This window comes from Mauremys mutica, unplaced genomic scaffold, assembly GCF_020497125.1.
Source record: "Mauremys mutica isolate MM-2020 ecotype Southern unplaced genomic scaffold, ASM2049712v1 Super-Scaffold_100290, whole genome shotgun sequence".
Lineage (NCBI taxonomy): Eukaryota > Metazoa > Chordata > Testudines > Geoemydidae > Mauremys > Mauremys mutica.
In genome coordinates, this window is record NW_025423305.1 from 393,985 (window position 1) to 407,833 (window position 13,849).

General features: G+C 49.0%; 1 non-coding gene across 1 annotated transcript; it reads left to right on the forward strand.

Moving 5' to 3' along the window:
- Positions 1 to 1,397: 1,397 nt before the first annotated feature.
- Positions 1,398 to 1,470, forward strand: TRNAV-AAC. The gene has a single exon. It is a non-coding gene; the product is annotated as a tRNA-Val (tRNA).
- Positions 1,471 to 13,849: the final 12,379 nt, after the last annotated feature.

A 13,849-nucleotide genomic window follows, 5' to 3' on the forward strand; every position in this document is an offset into this window, starting at 1 on the left:
GAATAGCAGATTTTCTGTATAGTTTCCTGCCCTCATTTTCATGATTAGTTTCTCTTCTGCATGAAATTTCCTCTTTTTAAATGTGAGCCTGGCTAGCTCAGTTGGCAGAGTGTCAGACTTTTAATCTGAGAGTCCAGAGTTCAAGTCCCTGGTCAGGCAAAGAAACACTTTCCCCCTGTGACATCCCCAAAGACTTTTAGAAGGACTCTCCTTGACTTTAGTTTTTCCTTTTCAGGACATGGCCTTTCCCAGGAAGGGCCCTTTACTGCCTGGGACTGAAGGTGCTACTGCCTCACCTGTCCACTGGCCTCACAGTCTGGAGGAAGAAAGGCCTCTGGGGCTGCAGCAAAGTGCCGTGCGCTGACTTTTTGAGCAAATGCAGGGCTGGCCAGACAGGCATGTTCCCACTGAGTCCTCCCTGCCAGAAAAAATTGTCCCCACAGACAGGGGTGGCTCCAGGCCCCAGCATGCCAAGCGCGTGCTTGGTACAGCAAGCTGCAGGGGGTGCTTTGCCGGTTGCAGCGAGGGCGGCAGGCATGCTGCCTTCGGCGGCATGCCTGTCAAGGGGCCGCTGGTCCTGCGACTTTGGCAGACCTCCCGCAGGCAAGCCACTGAAGGCAACCTGCCTACCGTGCTTGGAGCGGCAAAATGCCTAGAGACGCACCTGCCCACAGAGTCCTCCCTGCTGGAAGTCTACATTAATCAACAGGTGCTCTGCTGGTCCCATGGTGTAAGGGCAGCACTCAGGACTTTGAATCCTGCAATCTGAGTTGAAGTCTCAGTGGAATCTGAGAACAATTCCTGTGCCACAAACCCTGCTGGGTCTTCCAAGGCTCTGTCTTGCTTTCTCAAAGGCCATGACAGCCACTACAAAAGGGTTCTTTCTCCTGCTGATAATAGCTCACCTCAACTGATCACTCTCATTATAGTGTGTATGGCAACACCCAATTTTTCATCTTCTGTGTGTGTGTGTGTATGTATGTATGTATATAGATAGATAGATAATCTATATCTTCCTGCTGTATTTTCCGCTGCATGCATCCAATGAAGTTGGTTTTAGCCCAGGAAAGCTTATGCTCAAATAAATTTGTTAGTTTCTAAGGTGCCACAAGTACTCCTTGTTCTTTTTGCAGATAAATGAATGGAGGTTAAGTCCATGAATGGCTATTAGCCAGGATGGGTAAGGAATGGTGTCCCTAACCTCTGTTTGTTAGAGGGTGGAGATGGATGTCAGGAGAGAAATCACTTGCTCATTACCTGTTAGGTTCAGTCCCTCTGGGGCACCTGGCATTGGCCACTGTTGGCAGATAGGATGCGGGGTTGGATGGACCTTTGGTCTGACCCAGTATGGCCATTCTTATGGTCTTATGAAGGAAGGGGCAGAGTCCTGTGACAGAGTTTCTGTAGTGTAGTGGTTATCACGTTTGCCTAACACACAAAAGGTCCCTGGTTCAAAACCAGGCAGAAACATGCTGGCTTAATTCTCCCAGCTCCTACTGGCCTATTCCCTGCTGTTGTAGGAGCAGCAGTGATTTCTATGCTCAAAAGGTCTGTTATACTTCCCCTGCTCCCACTTTTGTCTCCTCTCCCTCTCTGAATGCCTGTGAAGTGGTTTTCCCCCTCCCGCTCCCTCCTGGAATGCTCGTGGGATGAATGGGCTGGTTGAAGAGCAGAAGAGCTCCCAGGTAGACTAGGTGTCTGGGACTCTAATTAGGCAGCGATCACACATCCAGAGCATGGACACTGCCCAAGGTGGAGTGTGACCAACCAGATGCAGCCAAGTCATCTCTAGTCACAGGCCATGAGGAGCAGGCCCTTAAAAGGGGAAGGGGCCCTGTGCTCAGGGGAGCACTCACAAGCTTGTACCTCCAGTGAATGCCCTTTGCCTGGACCGCCTGGCCAGTGGTTCTCTGCATTGTATTTCATTGTGCCTCAAGAAGACTTACCTTCATTGCACCGTCCATAGCTGCGCTGTGGGACACTTACCTTGCAGAATCCTGACATCTCCAGTGCTGTGCCTGTCCTGGGAGTGTGAGTGTGACACCCCCTGCCCCGCTTCTTTTGAACTTAGCTATCAATATAATAAACGTGCTGCTTTCTGCCAAACTCCGGTGGGTCATTAGTGCTCCCTACGCTGACTAGCTGGCCCAATTTCGGGTAACACCTGCAATAACCCCAACCCCTGCATGACAGAGGGTGGTGAAATGAGCTGAGAAAAAGCCTTGGCATCAGCAGGGGAAAGCTAGTGGATCTGGGCCCGTCACCTTTTGAAGCCTTGTGGCTTGGTCTCCTCTGCCCTTGGAGATTGGCCTATGGCGGCCGGCTCTTCTGTGTGACTTGCCAAAGGAGGAAGTGAGGCGGGTATGGGGAAAAAGAGGAAAGTTGATCTGAGGAAGGCAGGGCAGAAGCTAAGTGCCTCAGTGCGGCTAAGTGGGGTTAGTAGAGCACCACCAGTCGTTCTGCAAAGCCTGGGGAGGTGCGGTTGGCTGCTGGGAGGTAGAATCCTGTGCCTGCGTCTTGGCTTCCCAGGGATGGCTACTTGCAGCCCAGGAGAAGAAGGATGGTTCTGGGTGAAAGGAAGACAAGCAAAGCTCTGGGAGGAAGTTTGGGTGCACGGTGCGGGCTCTGTGCTGGGGGAGGGGGTTGGGGTGCAGGAGGGGTGGCGCTTACCCCGGGCACTGTAGCTCCCAAAGTGACTGGTACACACAACCCTCCGGCAGCAGCTCCTAGGTGGGCGGGGTCAGGGGGTCTCCGTGTGCCGCTGCCTGCAGGCGCTGCCCCCAGAGTTCCCATTGGCTGCAGTTCCTGGCCAATGGGTGCTGCGGAGTTGGTACTTGGGGCAGGGGCAGTGCATGGAGACACTCCCCCCGCCCCAGGGGATGCTGGGACATGTCAGCCATTTCTGGGAGCGGCACAGAGGGACGGAGGCCGAGTGGGCAGGGAGCCACCTCAGTGCTGCTGGCACATCTTTGCACACCCATGGGGGGAGGGGAGCAGAGGGCCTCCATGTGCTGCCGGGGGTAGGGGCAGAGCACAGAGCTGCCTCCCCTCCCGGGTCTATTACAGGAGTGGGTGGGTGGGGTCTTTGGGCCTGCAAGGTGCAGCAGGCCGGACTAGATGATCACATTGGTCCCTTCTGACCTTAAGGGCTCTGAGTCTAAAAGGGAGAGGGAAGTAAAGGAAAAAAAATAAAAAATAAACCAAACATTGTAATACCAGGATGACTCCACCTGCTCATTGTATAGTCCTGCCCCTTTCTTCCTCCACTGGGTGTTTAATGACCTGCAGCACATTGATTCCCTCATTCCATTGCTAAACTGATACAATGTGACTGAAATTAAACCAATTCCCATCACAGAAAACATCACATTGCTGCATTCGCTGGGAATTGAAGCCAGGTCAACTGCTTGGAAAGCAGCTACGCTCACCACTGTACCACCAATGCATCTGGCAAAAACACCACTTATGCTTGCCCAAAGAGGCTAGACCAGAATTGAGGTGTTTTACTGCCTGTTAAAATGTACTGGAGTCTCATCACTAAAAAAAAAAACTACCTCTATTTTCACCTGGGTTTGGACCATCAGCCTCTCAATTAGGTCACCAAAGTAGTTAATAACAGACACAGGTAACTACCCTACTTCCCAAGCTTGTCTATGAAGCACATACAGGGGCACACCTGGCTAGTGAGGGAGGCGCACTGCTGGGGTTATGAGTTCAGGCCTCACCCAAAGCATCGGTTTTCATTAGCCATGGAGCTTCCCCCACTCACTTTGTCTAATTCACATGGAAAGGGCCATACCAGGGTGATGACAGTAAATTCTAAACTCTGAAATGCGGAGGTGGCCCAGAGATTGGGATAAGGGGTTTGAAGAGAAAAAGCTCTAAGGATATAAAACCAGGCAGTCTCCAGGGGCAGGTACGGTACAACGCCTCAACAGGGAGCCATTTGGGGGAGGGGGTTTCACTTCCTCTGTTCAATGTCCTGAGAGGTATTTTAAGATGAAGATAACACCATGGCTAACAGCTGACTGGCACGTCCTGGTTTAAAGAAAGGAAGGGACTTGGATTAATAGTCGGAAGATTTGTGTTACCGTCACTGTCTGACCCCCCTTCAGTGCAGAGGTTTGTGCTTTGTTGGGTGGAACGCACAGACTCCTGGAGAGCAGGGGCAGCTGTTTCCATGGGAGAGAGCCTGGCACTTAGCAGACTTTCTACACTTGCTGTTTTGAAGCAATTCAATAAAATAACGGTGGAGCTACAATGTCCAGTCCAAAAGTTCAGCCCCCGCCCCAGTGCAAAAATGCTATTTGAGGATCTAAACAGGAGGCTTCCAGCGCTAGGACAGCTGACCAGAGAGCGCAGTGGGGGGTGTAAGAGCTGCTGACTCTGAGGGTCCTGGGCTAAATCCACTTGCAGGTGGAAGTGTTTTGATTTATTTGATGGATAATGAGCACCAGCTACCAGGGGAGAAGCCCTGCCAACCTGCTGCCACTCCAGCTGCTGCCCTGGTGGGGGGGAGCCCCAGGGGGCCTGCTGCTGCTCCGGCCACCCCAGGAGTGTTGCCAGGGGCCACCGAGCTGCGGCTGCTCTTGCTGCCTGTGGAACCACAGGAGGGAGATGATTTTTTGACAGTGACGGACGCCTCGTCCTAAAGGCCTTTGTCTGCTCCCTTCCAGTGACTGTTTGGTACAGGAATGCAGCCCTCACTCCTGAGTCTCTCCTGGGGAAATAATGTTTCTGAGCAAAACACCAAAGCTTTTAACAGAAAGGAAGAAAAGGAAATGGCCACACGATGGGACTAGGACATAAGGAATGAAACACAAGATGCTTCTCCCATGTGCATTGACTTTGAACCTTGTTGTTTGCGGTGGTGTTGTATCCATGTTGGTCCCAGGACATGAGAGACAAGGGGGAGGGGGTCACATGATATCTTCTAAAGGACCAAGGAAGGGAGTATTATTTACTCCTTCTCATAACACAAGAACTAGGAGGGGTCACCAAATGAAATGAATAAGCTGCAGGTTTGAAATGAACACACTTCCCTCAAGCTGCTGGCAATACTTCTACTAATGCAGCCCAATCTGCTGTTAGCCTTCTTGGCAACAAGGGGACTGTTGACTCATATCCAGCTTCTCATCCACTGTAATCCCCAGGTCCTTTTCTGAAGAACTGCTGCTTAGCCAGTCGGTCCCCAGGCTGTAGCAGTGCAGGGGATTCTTCCTTCCTAAGTGCAGGACTCTGCACTTCTTGTTGAACCTCCTCAGATTTGTTTTGGCCCAATCCGCCAATTTGTCTAGGTCACTCTGGACCCAAACCCTGTCCTCCAGCGCTTGGATTCTTTACATGCTTTCACAGAGTGAAGAGCACATGTTCCATGATTTCATATGGCAGAGTTTTATGCTATAGGGAGCTTTCCCTGTGTGAATTTGACAGGTGAATCAACATAGAGACATATTGTGACCCTTCTCAGGGAGCTGAGGGCTGAGAGTTTCCTTGTTGCCCCCTTCCACTAGGAAGACGGAGTTTTGCATTTGGCAGCTGGATGTTAGTGACCAAACTCACCCAGACCGTCAGGCACTCAAAGACCCTCCTCTGAGCTACAGCAGCCACCCTAACCCCTGAGTTCCTTCAATGTGTCCCCCTCTGGGGTCCAGCCCGGATCACCAGATACTCAGAGAAATCCCAGATTCTTTCTGCCCAAAGTAATGGTAGATCCCAGGTTACTAGTTTTACTGTGGACCACTGCTACTGTATCTCACACAGCACTTGAGTGTAGTTATCAAACGAGCAGAAATTTATTTAACAACCGATAGAGATTTAAACAAACGTGAGTGATGGAAACCAACTGTTACCAACTAAACAAAATCAGAAAATGCAACCTACACTTTTTAATAGTTACCTTTCCTATCTAAGTAGAGTCTCACCTTACACTTCAGTCAATTTCACTGATTCCTAGTCCCTAGGAGCCACGGCCCTGCCTTTCATGAAGCACCACTGGTCATTAGGAATCTCCTTGGTGAATGGACCCAGAGTGTTTTTCTCCACCCTGTTATGAACTGAATCAGTCTTTTGTCTTTATTCACAGAAAGGATGATCTCCTCATTCTCATATTGTCCTTGTCACTTCCACAGGGTTTCGATGTCTATAATTTGTCTTTGATGGTTTTCCATTGGCTTTTCTGGGTTGGTGCAAAGGCTGACAATGGAGCAATACATCACATAACTGGCTAGCAAGGGACAGGTGCCAATTCCCTCCCACTGGAATGGGCCGTCCCCACCAAGAGCTATGGTTGGGGTGACTCACTTTCACAACAATACCATATGGGCATAATTTTCCATGTACTTACATTACCCCTTAACTATGACTCGGACACACCTCTCGCAGTGATTCGGAGTATCAATAATTTACAAGCTTTCAGTAGAGATCTCACTGCTATGCTTCCTGGATAAATATCATAAAAGCAGTGTATTAGCTGTGGGGAGTTTGTCAGGTCTGAGACAGGAGTTGCTTGTGAAGAACTGTGATCCCCTTTGCCAATTGGCACCAATGAGCTTTTGTCACAGATGCACTGAGCTATACAGTCACATCCTGATAGAACAGAAAGGCCAGCACAAAAAAACAGAGAGAGGAACAATAAGATACTAAAATGACAATGGCTGGAACTCTCCATTTCTCTCAGTCTTTGCATTCATGGGCACTAAGAGCTGTAGCTACAGTTGAGGAACCAGGTGAGCGGACAGCTGGCTCCCCCTCCATACGAGTAACTTTCTCACACATAGGGAGATGGGTCAAATTTGGAATTGATGTTAAGGCTGTGTCTACACTTCAAACACTGGAAATATTCTTCTGACAACCTAACACTGTCTACACTGGGGCTCAGGTCACATTAACTACTTCTCTCAGTGGAGAGGACTTTTCACACTCCTGATAGATGTGCTCTGCCAACACAGCTTTTCAACATCGACCAGTCTTTAGCTGGCTTATTGACCTGAAAGGCAATGGATTTCAGTCTTTCTTTATATTGATGGTTGATGAGTGCAGCTGTCCTACCTGCTGGACACATCCTGTGACAGATGTCAGGCCTTTCCTTTGCAAATTAGAGAAGTGGGGAAGACAGTGACCCTTACAGTCTAAGCTGGTAAAAATTTATACAACTTGTCACCTCGAGTAGCTTTCCTTTGAATAGAAATTGACTTAGAAACTAAACAAAATAAATTCTATTTGAAAACACAAAATATTAAAATGTATACTGAGCCAATATTCTCTTATACACACTTTCTCACACACATTCTCCCACCCCAACCTTTGGAGTGAGGTTTTCCACCAGAACTCCTTACACTACAGGGGGTAAATTAAATCAAATTAACTTTTCAAGATTAGCCACCATTTCCTGTACGACTAACAAAACAAAACAAAACAAAAAAAGACAACTTTCAGTTTTCCAAAATACTTCATATTATCACACATTTAGTCTCTTCTTCTTTAACCAATAACTTCACCAATAATCTCATTTTAATAGATGATAAAAACATATTCAAAGATCACAAATTCTTATCATACATGTTAGTTTTCTTCTAATGCCCATTGCCAACAACTGAACCTTGGCTCAAGATGTGGTTTGCCCCAAACACTTCTGTGAGTTCAGATATCTCAGGATCTTCTGCAGTATGTGTTGGTGGAAGGGGTCTCCTATGTGGGAGTCTTTGCATCATGAGGAAAAATACCTCTCGTGTCACACTTTTAATCTTTCAAAGTGAGAGAAGATAGAGAAGTGATGTAAATGCATAAAACACAAGAGAGAACTGTCTGGTCTACACTAAAGACATTTATCGGTTAACTATATTACTCCGATGTGTGAAAAATCCACACCACTGAGCAATGTAGTTACACAGCCCTAACCCCCTGTGTAGATAGCTATACATCAGCAGCATGTGAAAGTAGAATTAATTATATTACAAAAATAGATAGGATTAAATAAATGCTGTCTGTACCTTTAAGGAAAATCGCTGGAATGCTGGAGTCCAGGTGTCAGGAATACAGACATTAACATAGAACAATTGCACCGTTTAAGGGCAATTGGTGAAGCATTAGCCTTAGATCTATAGGAGTTAGTAAGGAAATAAGATATGCATGCCTAGCCCAGGTAAACTTATCTGATTCTGCTTCCTTTGTTATCTTGTTAAGTTCTCACCCTTTTATCTGTATAAATAAGATAGTTTGTGTCTTGCATGGTGCTCACATTATCTGGGTGTTATTGGCGGAGCGCTGCACTAATAAAAACAGAGTGGTCTGACAAATTGTGAGTCTTGATTCTAACTTTGACAAGCAGAACTTCTCCTGCCAAAAGAGCCACTGCCGCTTGCGAGGGTTGGACTAATCAAGTCCGATGAGAGAAATCTCTCCCATTGGCTGAAAACGTCTGTAATAGCAGCGCTACAGCAGCGCAGCTACATTGGTGCGGCTGCACCAGCATCAGCTTTATTGTGTAGCCAGAGCATCAGACACAAAACTATAGAATCAGAACTCAACATGCGAGTATCCAGAAGTCTGAAATTGGAGCCTGATACATTCATTGCCTCATTGGTTACCATCATTTCTACAGCCTTGAAGTCCTTGTTACCCAATCAGGCAGCCAGTTTGGGATCCACGGGGAAGGAATGTCCTTTGAAGCTCTCTCTCTTTGGATCCAAATGGTAAAGGATGATTGTTCTCAATGTAACCTGGCATCCTTTGGAACTGTAATCAGTGACACTGAACTAGGAAATGGAGTTGTACAAACAATTTTCCTTGGGTCATTGGTCACCATAGCTTCCTTTACTGGGGTGGAAACCAAGAACTGGGTGTGGACTCTTTCAGCCCCAGCTCTTTCCAAATCCTTGGTCTTGGTTAGGGTAAATTTACACTTCTCCGAAGTAGAATCCTTTACAAAACCACTCCAAATCTCAGCAGTGTTAGTGAGGCTTACCAAAACATGGAGGCTTACCAAAACATGCCCAGCTTTTCTTTAATTTGGTGGCACAGTTCCAGGCAAGGGACTGGATACAGGGCTGGATCACAATCTTCATTAGTAACCAGAGTTGGAGTTTCTATTCAAAAATAGCTATTTTTCTGCAGCTATTAGATTTCCAAAACTGATTTGATTCGATATACATTTTTAGCACCTACAAAGGATAAATTCAACAAAACTCCACTTCTATTTCCTCAACATCTGCATCATGAAGGGCAGCATCTCCGATACAATAAGGTTAGCTAGGAAAGAACTTCTGTAGGGCCTGGGTTACAAAGGCTTTGGAACCAAATACCTGGGCATTTTGCCTAGTTCAAAAATCACTTACCATGGAATTTTCTCCCCAGAACATCTGGGACAATATTGACTTAAACAATTGAACTACACTATGATCATATGCACTTCCTTCAGTTAGTTGGGGTTTCGCTGTTGTTCACCATTTCTGAGTAGAGATTTTAAATCACTGCTGTTTCTTTGTTAGCCTGTCCAGTAAATTGGAGAGTTCTCTAATGCTGACAGAACTGCACTTCAACCTTTCTCCATGACATCATGCAGGGATGGGGAAAAAGCAAAGCTGAAGTGAGAAATGATGACTTTAGCAAATAGTCATTTGTCTTAGGCCTTGTCTACACTACCAGACTATTTCGAATCCAATTAAGTCGAATTTGTGGATTCGACCTTACGAAGTCGAATTTGTGTATCCACAGTAAATACACTAATTCGAATTTCTGAGTCTACAGTAACGGGGCCAGCGTCGACTTTGGAAGCGGGGCACTGTGGGAACCTATCCCACAGTTCCCGCAGTCCCCGCTGCCCATTGGAATGCTGGGTAGAGCTCGCAATGCCAGCTGGGGGAAAAATGTGTCGAGGGTGGTTTTGGGTAACTGTCATCATTCAACCGTCACTCACAACCGCCCTCCCTCCCTGAAAGCGCCGGCGGGAAATCTGTTCGCGCCCTTGTCTTGTCAGTTTCAGCGCGTACGCCACAGCACTGCGAGCATGGAGCCCGCTGCGATCATCGCTGCACTTATGGCCGTTGTCAACTCCTCGCACCTTATCGTCCACCTCTTCCACAGTCAGCTGCTGAGAAATCGTGCGAGGAGGCTCCGGCAGCGCGGTGAGGAGAGTGGCGCAGACCTCTCAGAAAGCAGGGTACGCCGCGCCGTGGAGATCATGGTGGCAATGGGTCAAGTTCATGGTGTGGAACGGCAATTCTGGGCCCGGGAAACAAGCACGGACTGGTGGGACCGCATAGTGCTGCAGGTCTGGGACGAATCACAGTGGCTGCGAAACTTCAGGATGCGTAAGGGCACTTTCCTTTAAACTCTGTGACTTGCTGGCCCCTGCCCTGAAGCGCCAGGACACCCGGATGCGAGCAGCTCTGAGTGTGCAGAAGCGAGTGGCCATAGCCCTCTGGAAACTTGCAACGCCAGACAGCTACCGGTCAGTAGCGAACCAGTTTGGCGTGGGCAAATCTACCGTGGGGGTTGCTGTGATTCAAGTAGCCCACGCAATCGTTGAGCAACTGCTCTCAAAGGTAGTGAACCTGGGAAACGTTCAGGTCATCATAGACGGCTTCGCCGTGATGGGATTCCCAAACTGCGGTGGGGCTATAGATGGGACTCACATCCCTATCCTGGCACCAGCCCACCAGGTCAGCGAGTACATTAACCGAAAGGGCTACTTTTCCATGGTGCTGCAAGGACTGGTGGACCATAGGGGACGTTTTACCAACATCAACGTCGGGTGGGCGGGCAAGGTTCATGACGCGCATGTGTTCAGGAGCTCTGGTCTCTTTAAACTCCTCCAGGCAGGTACTTTCTTCCCGGACCACAAAATAACGGTTGGGGATGTGCAGATGCCTACAGTGATCCTCGGGGACCCAGCCTACCCGCTAATGCCCTGGCTCATGAAGCCCTATACAGGCGCCTTGGACAGAGAGAAGGAACTCTTCAACTACCGGCTGAGCAAGTGCAGAATGGTGGTGGAGTGTGCTTTCGGACGTCTCAAGGGGAGATGGCAGAGCTTACTGACTCGCTCGGACATCAGCGAAAAGAATATCCCCGTAGTTATTGCTGCTTGCTGTGTGCTGCACAATCTGTGTGAGAACAAGGGCGAGACCTTTTTGCCCGGATGGGAGGTTGAGGCAAATCGCCTGGCTGCAGTTTACGCTCAGCCAGACACCCGTGCCGAGAGAATATCCCAGCGGGAAGCGCTATGTATCCGGGAGGCTTTGAAAGCAAGTTTCCTCGGAGATCAGGGTAACCTATGACTCTCCACTTGCTTTCAAGAGAAACTGACCCTGGGCCTGTGTCTGTTTGTGTCGATTTCGATCTGCGGCTACATGCCGCGTTCTCCAAGTTTCACCCACTTCCAAAGCACGTTTTAAAGCAAAGTAATTGTTACACTCATTATTAATAAATCTTTGTTTTACTTTGCATTTCTGTTCTGGTGTTGAAACATGGACGCATACTGTGCTGGGCACGGTGTGCACTGACGTACAGACCGCTTCCTCCATAGAGGACTGACATCCTCCTGCTCCTACATAGGTCTCTGGGGTGGAGGACGGCTGAAAGTGGTTCTGCATGAAGGGGAGGGTTTGCAGGAAGGGGCGAGTGGTGCCTTCTTTGCATAGGGGTTTGGATGACGGCAGTGGGCTGCGGGTTTGTGCATAGGAAGGGGTGATGGGTGTGGGAGAAGGGTGAGTATCTGTCCGTGGATGAGGGCTCTTGTTGGGGCTCAGGGCAGCGGATAGGCTCGTTGATCCGTTGGAAGTGCATGGAAAGGGCAGCCTGCCTTAACATTAAGGGGGTGGCAGGTGCTAGGACCCTGGACAAGCATACACATTACGGAATGACCAGGGGCAGCATACACAACACAGAATGACCCTGGTGCCTACTGACTGCAGTGTGTGTGTGCCCTGCAGTTGATCCTTTCCCCAATTCTGTACCCTGGTACTGTAGGCTATACTGTGCAAGTATGAAACCCCTGTCCACCCCATACACCGAAAAATCCTCTGACAGGAAAGACATGACCGAAACAGTGATTAACAGCAAACATCTTTTATTAATCTAATAAACAGTGGGGGGATGAAACTTGGATTTGGGACTGGCTGAGCCTATAAGGGAAGCACTTCTACAAATTTCTAACGTGAGAAGTGCGGGGTACATGGTCGCTCTGTTCTGGTTCAGTGACAGTTCTCACGGCCCCTACTGCCCCTCCGTCTTGTACTTTTGGGTGAGGGGGGGGCAGGACTTCTTGGCGGGGGAGGGCGATTGCAGATACACTGCAGGGGGGCTCTGTCCTCCAGCCTACGGTCCTGCAGGACATCAACAAGGCGACGAAGCGTGTCTGTTTGCTCCCTCATGAGACCAAGCAGCGTTTGGGTGGTCTGCTGGTCTTCCTGCCGCCACCTATCCTCACGTTCCATGAGTGTGCGATGCTGCTCACATAGGGTCTCCCTCCAGTGTTTCTGCTCTGCAGCCTCTGCTCGGGAGCAGGCCATCAGTTCAGCGAACATCTCGTCCCTAGTCTTCTTCTTTCGCCGTCTAATCATTGCCAGTCTCTGCGAGGGGGATGCCGGGGCAGTCCGGGAAAGAGCCGAAGCTGTGTGATGGGGAAAGTTAGTGATTTCCTTGAACAGATACATTTTTGCGAACAGTGAACACCGTCTAGTCAATTTCTATGAACAAGACCGTACCGGGCAACAAGTCTCACGTGGTCTCAAGACAAGCACGACATTTTGGGCTACGCTCTGATTGGCTGCGGCATTGCACAGGAGAGCGGACAAGTCGGGAGAGATAGCTGAATCCGTCTAGCAGACAGTCCTGGTAAGCCTTACAGTAGATTATGCTTATCAGTTAACGGATAGCTGTGCCCTCCTGCTAAAGGCAATCTGGAAATCAGATACTATGACCCTTTTCCAGCCACTCCCGACACTGCAGGGGAAAGATCAATGTATGCTTTTCCTCTGTGGCCTACAGCACATGGCTGCTAAGCGAGGGGCTTTGTTATGCAAAGTATAAGTAAACCATTAAGAACAGTAACTATTCGCTAATTGCCCTAATTAGATGCAGCACTTCATGAACGAGATTACCCTGAGGCGGGTCTCTCAACTACAGAAAGACAGGATGTTAAGGGAAGCACTTCACCGACCGGGACCCTACGCGGCCATGCTGGTTGAGGCGATGGTTCCCCTGTACCTACGGATGTCGTGGCGTGGAAGAGTGTGCTTCACCGGAGGACCAAATAAGGCACCTCTTCCTAGAAACCTCCTGCGGAGGGTATTTGAGGAACTTTCTGACGCATTTGTGGAATTGTCCCTGGAGGACTATTGTCCCATCCCAATCTTTGTGGACCTACTGTTCGTATAGTTTCCCGTTAAAAACTTTTAGATATAGTATTTAGATATAGAATTTCTATTTTTTGTATACATGTTTTCGTACAAATAAATGTTTTCTTGTTTATACGACTTACCGCCTGATCCTTCCCCTGACTCAGAGTCCGGGTTAACGGCCAGGGAGGGTTGGTAGTTGATCTCTGTGAGGGTGAGGAAGAGATCCTGGCTGTCAGGGAAAGCGGCATTGTGTTCGCTGTCGCCTGCGCCTTCCTCCACGGACCCTTCGTCGTCTTCCCCATCGGCAAACATCGAGTAGGAACTGTCCTGGTTCACTATGCCATCCACTGAGTCCACGGTCACTGGTGGGACAGTGGTGGCAGACCCACCGAGAATGGCATGCAGTGCCTCGTAGAAGCGGCATGTCTGGGGCTGTGCTCCGGAGCGTCCGTTTGCCGCTCTGACTTTTTGATAGCCTTGCCTCAGGTCCTTGACTTTCACGCGGC